Here is an 11,409-nt window from a genome sequence, read left to right as displayed (position 1 = left end):
GTGCTTCATCTGAAAGGGCTTTCTCTCAGGCCCGGTTATTAATTTCCGAAAAGAGAAGCAATATTGCCACAAACAGCGCCATGATTAATAAAGTTATGGTTTTAAACTTCAATTTGAAAAAAAAAAAAATATATATATATATATATGTATGTGTGCATAAAAGAAGAGCAGAATGATTAGAATATCAGCGTAGAGGGTTCAGGGTATCTCCTAGTCGAGCAGTCTCGAATGGAGCCTTCTTACTTGTTTTTTTTTTTTTTTTTTTTTTTTTTTTGTTAGGTATGTATAGGGACACGATATCGAATGCAAAGTATCGATCATGTACTCATAAGAAGCATCAAAAGAAAAGCATCGTACTTATAAAAATATCAAATCAAAAGCATCGATGTTGCAAGGTATCGGGAATTTATATTTGTATGAAATGTTTATTAAATCTAGGATATATTTCATGTTTTTTTAAATTAAAAAGTAAAAGTTACAAGTAAATTTTCAATTATTACATAGTACAATGAAGTTATGTTAAGTTATATATTCCTCCTCTACACAATCGCCTAAAAAAAGAAGTTTGTCAAGCCTTTTGGGTGACAGTCGGCTGCGAGTTTTGGTTATGGTACTTCCAGCTTTGGAGAAAAGGCGCGCAGAGGGCACGGACGTTGCGGGAATTCCCAAGTCAGTTTCATGACTTGATGAACTTATTAGATCAAGATCTCTTGTAAAAGTTGATTGTTTTTTTCCAGTTTCTTTTGCACTAAAATACATGGAGTGTTAGAGCGTTAAAAGAAAACAACTCCACATTTGCCGAATTCAAGATGGAAACTGAACTCTTTATTGCTTAAAATCCTAGTTCTTATATACCTAACAGAGACTCTTAAAACTACTTCCAGTCACTGGAAGGGTGCATTTTCTCACACAAACAAGTGCACAGATGTTTACTTAAGTGTCCCTTTTTTTGATTCGTTGGGCCCAGGCTCACGTTACATTTACATATATTAGACGCTGCATTGGTCGCTGCAACTATGGGATGACATATTTATTACTTTGTGTCGGATAACGCGCAGGTTATTCGAGTACTGTCTCTATTTTTATTATTATGTATGTTCATGTTTGAACATGGAGCATAACATAATTTTATAAATTTAAATATATATTTTTGACAATATTTACTTACCTCACTTCGGGGTGACTCTTTATATGCTTTTGCATGTTTGAGGTATTTCCTGATGATTTAAGAGTTTTGAAGCAAATTTTGCACTTCACCTCGTCGTTGCGTATTCTGGTGAAATACTGCCAAACACTGCTGCGGCTTGGTGGCATTATTTTAAAGACATAAAGACGTACATTTCAATAAACTGCATAGAGTAATTGCTTTATTACTTACTTTAACTATAAATCAAATTGACTTCGATAATAATTCACTGTTTTAATTTTTTTTAATGATTCAACTAGCGGAGTCTCAAATTACGCGCAAATTGGCTGGCGAGCTTGACTTGATACCGCGTATTTTTCTTTACTCGATATGGCTCTAGAGATACTTGATAAGTAAAAATATCGAAACCAAAACATCGAGTAAAAAGTATCGGTATCATCGCCCCAATGTAAATATCGATACTTTTTTCGTGTCCCTAGGTATGTACATGTTTACGTACTTGCTGCGGGAAATACGTGCACAATAGGAAAAAATAGTGAACAAAAAAGAAATATTTAAATCAAAAATATCTTTTTTATATTTATTTAATATACTAAATAAACATTATAATACTTCATTTAATTAACAAACTAAATATATTAAAGCTTAACTTAAGAGAAATATAAACATTATATCGCAAATAACAAAATATTCTGATTTTTTTTTCAGTCAAGTTTAAAATAAAAATTAAATTACAAATTATTATTAAAAAAAAAAGAGTGTAAGAAGAGCAAATTGTCTACCGTTTTTGGACGTAATCTATTTCTTTTTTCTGTTATTATGTTGCCCGCTAAAGAAAATACTCTTTTAGCTGCTGCACTACTTGAAGGTATTGCAAGAAGTTGCAATGCTAACTTAGATAATAACGGATAGCAATTTTCTTTGGTTTTCCACCACTCAATGAGTTCGAAATCCTCAGTTAAAGTAACTCTTTCACCAGAATAACCTTCAAATGCTTCTGGGGGCGATTTTAAATTGTTATTGGCCTGAGCTACCAGTTGGGAGAAGAAAATAGTTGTTTTTGACACAAACATTGTAAGGTAGTAAATTTAAATGCTGCGGTAGACTCAGTCTACCCAGGGTGTTCTCACAAGAAATTTATTTTTATGTAATAGTGAGACACCAGGGGGGGGGGGAATATCTAACGTTATTGGCCGGGAAATGGGAGAGGGGTGGGGGGGGGGGAAATCTAATATGGGGACCAGTGTCTTCTCACCCCTTTTCTTTTGCCTCGTCGCCGTCAAACTTTGCTCCAGTTGCCGTTTATTCCAATGAAAGTCGTCGATCTCTTTCCGTATTTCTTTCTTCTTTTATTCAAAATGTCACTTAACCTAGCCGCGTTTCACAAGATTCCACTACGCGCTTAAATTTAAAAGAACTCTATCACCTTTTTCTTCGCGGTCAATCGCTCCTTCTCGCTACTCAATCCCGACTCGACTAAAAAACTCTCTCTTTTCTTGCGCTCGCCCAAAGCGCTCGGCGTCGGCGACGCAACTCTCCGCTCACAACTCTCCACGCAGGGTTGCGCCGCCGATCGCCGATAAATCGTCAGCGCTTTGGGCGGCATTTTCAAATATCAATTCAAATGTCAAAATTATATCAAATACTAATTTTTACTTAATTATCACTAACTTAATTCCTAACTGCTACAGCTAAATCTTACCGACTACAAAACTAACCCTAATTAAACCTACTTAATTTACTAACTTAACTCTAAATCTCAATGACTACAAAATAAACTAACTATTTCATAAATTCCGATAACAATTCAATAACAACAAACGTTTCTTCGATTCCAATAAAAATAAACATTTCTTCATTTCAACCCAAAAATAAACATTTCTTCATTCTCTTAATTCCAATTCGTAAATCAACATCTCTCTCATTTCAAATAATCGTGAGGCGGTAACTGGGGCGCCGCCTCACAACATATCTCTTTTAGGAATCGCTTCAAGTGGACAATTTGGTTTGATTCTAATTTACAAGAATTATTTTGCGAAGGTTAATTTGAAAAACGAACATAATTGTTCATTTGTTCAATGCAAAAGCTTTTAATTTTTAATAAATCTTGATGTTCCATTTCTGCTGCTGGAGGATATAAAAAAAAAACTGCCTTGTGCCAAATACTTAAATTTTCTTTCCAAATCGTGTTCACATTTACTAATATTCTTGATTTAAGAACAGATATCGACGAAACGTCTTCAGCATTTGGCTCACAAAGAAGCTTTATTTTGGCTATTGAGGGTAACATAGCACAATGAAGGGGAGCTACACGTTTGTAATTCCTTAAATATTCTCTCAAAATATTCAAGAAGTAATAATATTATTTTTAAAGTGGATATATTTACGACTATAAGTTTTTAACCTCCTTCTGCCTCACTTCATGTATTATTAATTGTTGACCAGTTATTCACTATTGAATTGACCATATAATTGGAATTCCATCGAGTAGGGCATGGGTTTTTAAATGTTGTGCTTAATTTATGCTGCAAACTTGTTTTTTTAAAATATTTAACTATTTTTTTGCAGGCGTGTAATATGTCTTTAAGCTCACATGCTTCGTCAAACGATTTTTCTAAAACATTTGAAAATAAATGACTACTACTTTTCTTTAGCCAAGCTTCTTAGCCAAGCTAATATTGTTTTCCAAAGCTTTTTTTACATTGGTGCCCCTATCTGTCACGAATTTAATGTTGTTTATGTTTTCGACATTAAATTGTGTAAAAATAGATTTCAATTTTTTTTAAATATTTTCCCTTGTCGACTTTTCAGAATCCGTCGATTTCAGGCCCAGAATGATGCAGAGTGACACCTAAAAAATTTCTATTTACATATTGGTCAGTCCACATATCAATGGTAGCCGATGCTGAATTATTATCTACTGCTTCTTTAACATCATTGGATATTATAGCTCGCTTCTCTTCTGCATCATTTTCGGCATTTCGACTCAATGTTGTAGCCTCTCTATTTATACCCTGAACCCATTGAAAATGGGAAATCAGGGTATAATGGTTTTGTTAAAAGTATGTAACAGGCAGAAGGAGGCGTGGCAGACCCCACAAAGTATATATATTCTTGATCAGGGCGACGAGCTGAGTTGATTTGGCCCTGTCCGTCTGTCTGTCCGTCCGTCCGTCCGTATGTATGAACGCGTCGATTTCAGAAGATATAAGAGATAGAGACTTCAAATTTTTTTTAAACTGTCCGTAATTACAGCGCGCATATCAAGTTTATCATTAAAATTCGATAACTCATCCCGATCTTTTTTTATCGATAAAAAACCTTATCGAAAACCAGTTATAAAATTATATCTTCTACACCCTTATTGCTAGAGTCTTCAAATTTTTAATGTATGCTTATATGCAATTTATACAATTTCGGTTTTTGTTAAAATTTACCCCCCACCCTTAAATTCACCCCCTCACCCTCACTTTTGTAAAAAGCGTATTTCAAATACTAGAAACTTGGGCTTTGGAATATACACACATATTCACCATATGATTACGCTCTAAAAAGTTTCATTAAGATCGTATGTCTACAAAAGAAATTATTTAACAAATAAATTCTCATAATATTGCCCACACTGCAGCGCAGCCCAAGCGCAGTCGCTGCTTACTGCGCAGTTAGCAGAGCGCAGGCTTATGCGTGCGTGTGGATGCATGTGTATGTATGTGTGCATAAAAGAAGTGCAGAATGATTAGAATATCAGCTTGGAGGGTTCAGGGTATCTCCTAGTCGAGCAGTCTCGACTGGAGCTTTCTTACTTGTTTTATGCTGCCCTCATTCTCTTCATGCACTGCTTCGTTTGGAGCATTCTGAAGCTCACTATCATCTAAGCTATATATCCTACGGTTTGATTCGACTAACTCCTGATTATGGCTACAAAACTATTCGCAGCCTCTCCTAACCAGTTCCGTCTCTTCGTCTGTCTATTGGAGATACAACGTAAGTAATTGTCTAAAGTATTGACTGCTCTCAGTATTAATATTAAATTTCCTATACCTAAAACTACTAGGAGAATGTCTTTTCCTAAAAAAAAAACACTTCCATTGAGAAGTGCAAAAACTACTTCTGTTTGCTAAAGCTATAAAAATCAGCTAAAACAGCCAGACATAAACTATCTTAAGCGTCTGGGCGCTGAACATATTGCTCTAAGAGCCCTAATAAAAATATATCTGTAGATCGAGTAAATTTTCTAACTGTAGTGTAGACTTAAGTATTATAACTCGATGCTCTGGCAATGAAGTATTAATATATACTCCAGAGTTATTGCTTTCGGATTATTGCATACCTAAACAGCAGTAAACGGCTTCCTGGGCAAATGTTTCAGTGCCCGAAATACATTTGTGGCTTATATGTTGTAACTTTTGTTTGATTGTTACGTTACCCCTATTAATCTCACTAATTTTGAACTTCCTCTCTGGGACTTCTTAATATAATTAACAACGTAGCTGCAGCAAGCATAGAGATCTAATATGACTGAATATGTGTATTGGTTTACTGCAGTTGGAGTAGATTGTTTATTGTAAGCCTTAAGCTTAATTTCAGCGAATAAACTCTTTAAATATATCTTCGGCTTCTTGATGCTAGACTTAAGTGCATTAATATGGCACTCATACCTAATGTTAAGTTGATTGTTGGACAAAAAACTATTAAAATTATTCAGGGACTCTATTGCTTCACGATCAAACAAATGCTCCAAGAAGCCCTGAATTTTTTGTATTTAAATTTTGAGCATCCTCTTCAAAGGGAAACAGAATTTTAGTTTGGTGCATACGAGGGTATGGAATACCGAATCTAAAAATTTGTTGTGCTCTAACTTCCCGCCTACATGAGTGGCCGTGATTGTGGTATTTGTGTATTTGGTACTCCTAAAATAAAATATCGAAAATATCTAGCTCAAGTCACAGGATCGGCTCTAATAAGACGGGCTTTCTGAAAACTTAAGTATATTGCTGTTTCTTCGGAAATTTTTGCTTTGTCTACATTACTAGAAAGAATTACTCATGCCTTCGTCCATCGAGTTTAAGTAAATGTGATAAAAATGTTTGGAAGACCAAGTAGTCATAGCCATCACCTTCTTTTTGTCTGCTTCCCAGTGAGCAGGCGAAGTCCTAATTCCTTTTAAAATTTTATAGCCACCATCAGGGCGAACTAATTGATCTATTTGCTCTTTATTAAGATCGTTTGGGCAGTGGTGAGTGGTGCTGTGCTTACGTAGGCAATAGAGGTTTTGTCCCTAATATCAATCATTTCTAACTTTTTGTAAGCTCTGTTTTAACTATGGTTGTACAATTCTCCTTAAACTTTAATTTTATAGTTAGCTAATTGGGAAGGCCAGCTCCTCTGAATCACAAACTTCGATCATATCTTATGGTCACTGATCTTCTCCAGGGACTATAACTATTCTTTGCATCGGAATATTTTCTACAAGGACATTTTTTTAAATTTGCATCAGGCATGAAATCATGACTATATTCTATCCTGTGCTTCAAATGAATCTGAATTACCTCAGCTTCGCTAAATGGTGGGGGAACCACAAACCTTTGCAACAAATGCAGACCCTGTTGCCTATCGGGAGAATTGGTTCGTCTTGTCGCGTGATGCTCAGTGTTTTGTCACTGTTCGTTCGCCTTATAAACAGGACTCGTGTAAGCGTCTCGACTGACACGAAGTGTCTTAGGCTCGCTCTACCTGTCTACTCTGAGAGGTAGTGCGTAAAGTAGCTCGAAGAAAGGGATTTTAGCTTTGATCTGAAAATCTTTTTAAGGTATTGTTTCTACAAACTTGGTTTCACTGTCTATTTCTACTTCTCTCAGTCTGACTAAACTCTTCATTTTTTCTATGCTCTCTTATAAATTCCAAATTATTCAATCGATTTTGCTCCGAATTTTCAACATTTGACCTATTTAACATATTCCTATTTTGTTGTCTTTGAGGCATATTAGCCGCTGAAATTATTTAGTTCTAGGCATTATAATATTTTGAGGATATTTATTAGATTAATATGAATATAAATTAAATTTATAAATCTCCTATATATAATAAATATTCAGTTAGTATTAAAACGCATATATTAATTAATATATGTATGTATTTTATTATTTATTATATTATACTACAAAATTTTTATGAAAATATACATATGTATGTATCTATTTATATATGTAAAAACAAGTTGGAAAACTTTAGTCGAGAGTGCTCGACTAGATACTACCCTGAACCAAACTAATAACAAGTAAGAAAGCTATAGTCGAGAAAGCTATAAGCTCGACTACGAGATCCCCTGAACCCTTGGAGCAATAGCTATTTGAATAATTTTTCGCGTCTTTTAGCTTACACAAGAAACACGCACACACATACGATAACACACGCATACACACACAAACGCATACACACACACATACACAAACACATACACACCCAAGCACCCACGCATAAACCCGCATGGGCTGCAGTGTACGTTTACTATGAGAGTGCACATACGATCTTCATGAAACTTTTAGATTATGATTACAACATGAATATGCATGTATTTGCCAAAGCACAAATACTAGAGACTTGTGCTATTTCTCTATTTTTATACCCTGAACCCATTTTCAATGGGAAATCAGGGTATAATGGTTTTGTTGAAATGTATGTAACGGGCAGAAGGAGGCGTGGCAGACCCCACAAAGTATATATATTCTTGATCAGGGCGACGAGCTGAGTTGATTTGGCCCTGTCCGTCTGTCCGTCTGTCCGTATGTATGAACGCGTCGATTTCAGAAGATATAAGAGCTAGAGACTTCAAATTTTTTTTTAAATGTCCGTAACTACAGCGCGCATATCAAGTTTATCATTAAAAATCGATAACTCATCCTGATCTTTTTTTATCGATAAAAAACCCTTATCGAAAACCAGTTATAAAATTATATCTTCTACACCTTTATTGCTAGAGTCTCCAAACTTTTAATGTATGCTTATACAGTGAACCAATAATGTCTTCGTACAGCAGAAACTTTTTTTTGGGAACGAAAAGAAACATATAAATAGTAAAAAACTAATAAAAATTTTGATGCAGTCTTATTATCTTATATATTAATCTTAATTTACAAAAAAAATTATGTCAATATGTTGCTATATATATATAACTAAAAAATATAGTTATAACTAAAAGTGCATAAAAAAAAACACGATTTTGGCTCCAATAAAGTCTTCGTACACCGTACTTTCCTAGAACTTTAACTGCGGACAGAAACCGAAAATGATAACGGTTGTTTTCCAATGTATTTATTTGCATGCTCGGGCATAATGTCGCCACATTTTGCAAGAAATTTTCTTCAATTTGAATCGCTAAGCGGACAAATATTAATTTAAAATGACGGGCAAATATTTAACCATAGAAGAACGTCAACTAATATTAAATATGCACGTTAAGCAGCAGAAATCATATTCGGAAATTGCGAATATATTGTCTCGCAGTCGGTCAACGATCCAATCCGTAATTGGGCGATTTAAATACGAAGGGCGAGTAGAAAACAAGCGAAAATCCGGAAGGCCGAGCAAGCTAACAAACGGAGATCAGCTTAATATTAAGAGAATAGTGGCGTCGGATCCATTTGTTAGCGCAAATACGATATCTACACATATTTTACAATCTCAAAATAAAGTCGTCCACCCAGAAACTATAAGGAAGGCTATAGTAGCTAATGGGTATAAGTCGCGCACACCTAGACGAAAACGTTTTATAAGCAGCGCTAATCGCAAAAAACGTTTAGAGTTCGCAAAACAGTACGAAAATGGCGTAATGTACTTTTTTCTGACGAATCCAAATATAATATATTTGGATCGGATGGGCGACATCGCGTGTGGAGAAGAACCGGAGAGGCACTCCAACCAAAACACACACTGAAGACAGTGAAGCATGGCGGTGGTGGCGTTATGGTGTGGGGCTGTATGGCTGCGGCTGGTGTCGGAAATTTTGAAATAATTGATGGGGTGATAGACCACCTTAAATATATTGAAATAAAAAAAAAAAATGTGGTGCCAAGTGTTGCTAAGCTTGGATTATCGAGGTCTTACTTTTTCGAACAAGACAATGACCCTAAACACATGGCTCATAATACCAAAATAGCTTATAATACGCCACATCTATTAAAAACACCTTCCCAAACTCCTGATTTAAATCCAATAGAGAATTGTTGGCATATGTTGGAAAAAATATCAGGAAGCATCATATTTCATCAAAACCCAAGCTTATAGAGGGGTTAAAAGAGGAATGGGAAAAAAAAAATAAAAACAAGTAAGAACGTTGCAATCGGGCGATACCGAAAGCAGAAGACTCATTCACAGCCCAAACGCTGTCAACCAGAGTATATAGTGCAATTTTCAAGTCTAGTGCGCAGCAAAAGACACGGCATGATGTCATTAAAATTGGAAAATCATAGATAGCTATTGCATTCAAATTACATACATATATAATTTATACAACTCTGATTTTTATTATATATTTATATCCATACATTGGATACCGGCTTCAAGCTAACAGCAGATCAGCGCGATTTTCCTATGCTTGTGCACACACTCATAGTCTATTCTATGCGTACAGACAGAAGCGCGCCTTTTCTCACATTCTTAGAATTTCGATTGATTTCTGGACTTTCTAGCCGTTACTCTAGTTTTGTCTGATGACGCTCTCTTACTAAGCTATTCTATTTTAGCAACTGATTGCTCGAGCAAAGCAGTGGCGCGAGTGCTAAGGGCGACGCAAGTAATGTTAGAGTAGCGGAGGCTCGAACCATAGTAAAGTGTTATTTTTTTTATTTTTTCATATATATTTCGTTTTTTATAAAATAGATATTTTATTGGGAAGGTACGAGCTTGACTGAATGGCACTTAATACTTTTCATTTTCTTAGTCGAATAATTTTATAAGTTTAAATGTGTTTCTTCTTAAATAGCCCTCAAATACATCTACGCAAATACATACATTTGTATATACATATGTAAGTCTGCATGCATAGTATCAAGCATTCCAGCCTTATACACGCGCTCATTTGTATGTGTATCTGTATGTACACATAAAATTCTAAGGATCTCGCTGCGATTGATTTGTCTTTGCATTGTTTTTGAATTTCCAGCCGCTACACTGGCTTTTCTTTGCTATGCGGCGTCATAACAATAATGTGATTTTGTTTTAACTACTCTTGATCGAAACGACGCGGTGGTGCTGTAGGCTGAAGCGCCGACGATCTTTATTTTAGCTATTTTGACAAACATGCTGTTTGGGTTGGGTGCGAGTTCAAATCCCGCTGAAAACACTTTTTTGTAAATTGCAAATTTTTGTTATTTTAGCTTTTTTATATTTTATTAATTTTATAAAAATGTTTCCTTCCGTGCTATCAATGTCTATTAAGCCTACTTATGTGTACATATACATAAATAGATGGCTGACGCATATAAATGTCGCAATTCGCGCACTGTAAATGCCGATTGCCACGCCCCTAGTGGCCGTAGACTCCTCAATTTTAGCCAGTTTTTAGAACGAGCAACCGGTTACCTAAATGCAAAATTTGAATTCTTACGCTCAAAAAATGTGAACATTTCAGGGTATTTTTCGATATGCCACGCCCCTAAAGAGGCTTAAAAATTATTTTTGGGGCATCGATAGAGGAGGCCACCAGTAACTTAACTATCTAAATTTGAAGCTTCTAGCTCTTAAACTGTAGGAGATATAAACTTTTGCGGTTCGCCACGCCCCCTATAGGCGGACATATATCTACCATAGCTCGTTGGACGTGGGTGGTCAACCCGCTTCTTCTTCATAGAATTAAAACATCAGCTTACATGCAAAATTTCAGCATTCTAGGTTTATAACTTTAGGAGATAGTTTTGTCCGATTTGCCACGCCCCTAATGGGCGGAGATATATCCGCCATAGTTTGTGATCTTGGGTGATCGGCGCGGACCTACATACCAAATTTCAGCTTTCCAGCTCTTCAACAAACATGATTTCTGGTATATCGGAAAATGCATTTTCCGATTTGCCACGCCCCTAGTGGGCGGATCGGGAAAATTTTAACACTTTATAAATCGGAGATATACACGAGTATGTGTTCCAAATTTCAAGTCTCTAGCTTCAATAGCGCCGAAATAGATTGCGTTCATACGGACAGACGGACGGACGGACAGACGGACGGACAGCAAGACGGACATTGCACAAAACCAATATACTCATTTCACT

The 11,409-nt window shown here is 35.7% G+C and overlaps 1 long non-coding RNA gene across 1 annotated transcript; it reads right to left on the bottom strand.

Moving 5' to 3' along the window:
* Positions 1-440: 440 nt before the first annotated feature.
* On the bottom strand, positions 441-1,642 carry LOC149268119 (uncharacterized). Its single transcript, XR_016271095.1, has 3 exons — positions 1,379-1,642; positions 1,169-1,303; positions 441-748 (listed from the first exon to the last, which is right to left on the bottom strand). It is a non-coding gene; the product is annotated as an uncharacterized LOC149268119 (long non-coding RNA).
* Positions 1,643-11,409: the final 9,767 nt, after the last annotated feature.

The sequence above is a fragment of the Drosophila arizonae genome, chromosome X, assembly GCF_054131065.1.
Source record: "Drosophila arizonae isolate 15081-1271.41 chromosome X, UAZ_ARI_1.0, whole genome shotgun sequence".
Taxonomy (NCBI): Eukaryota; Metazoa; Arthropoda; class Insecta; order Diptera; family Drosophilidae; genus Drosophila; species Drosophila arizonae.
Note: the sequence above shows the minus strand (reverse complement) of the source record. Positions and strands in the feature narration are given on the sequence as shown.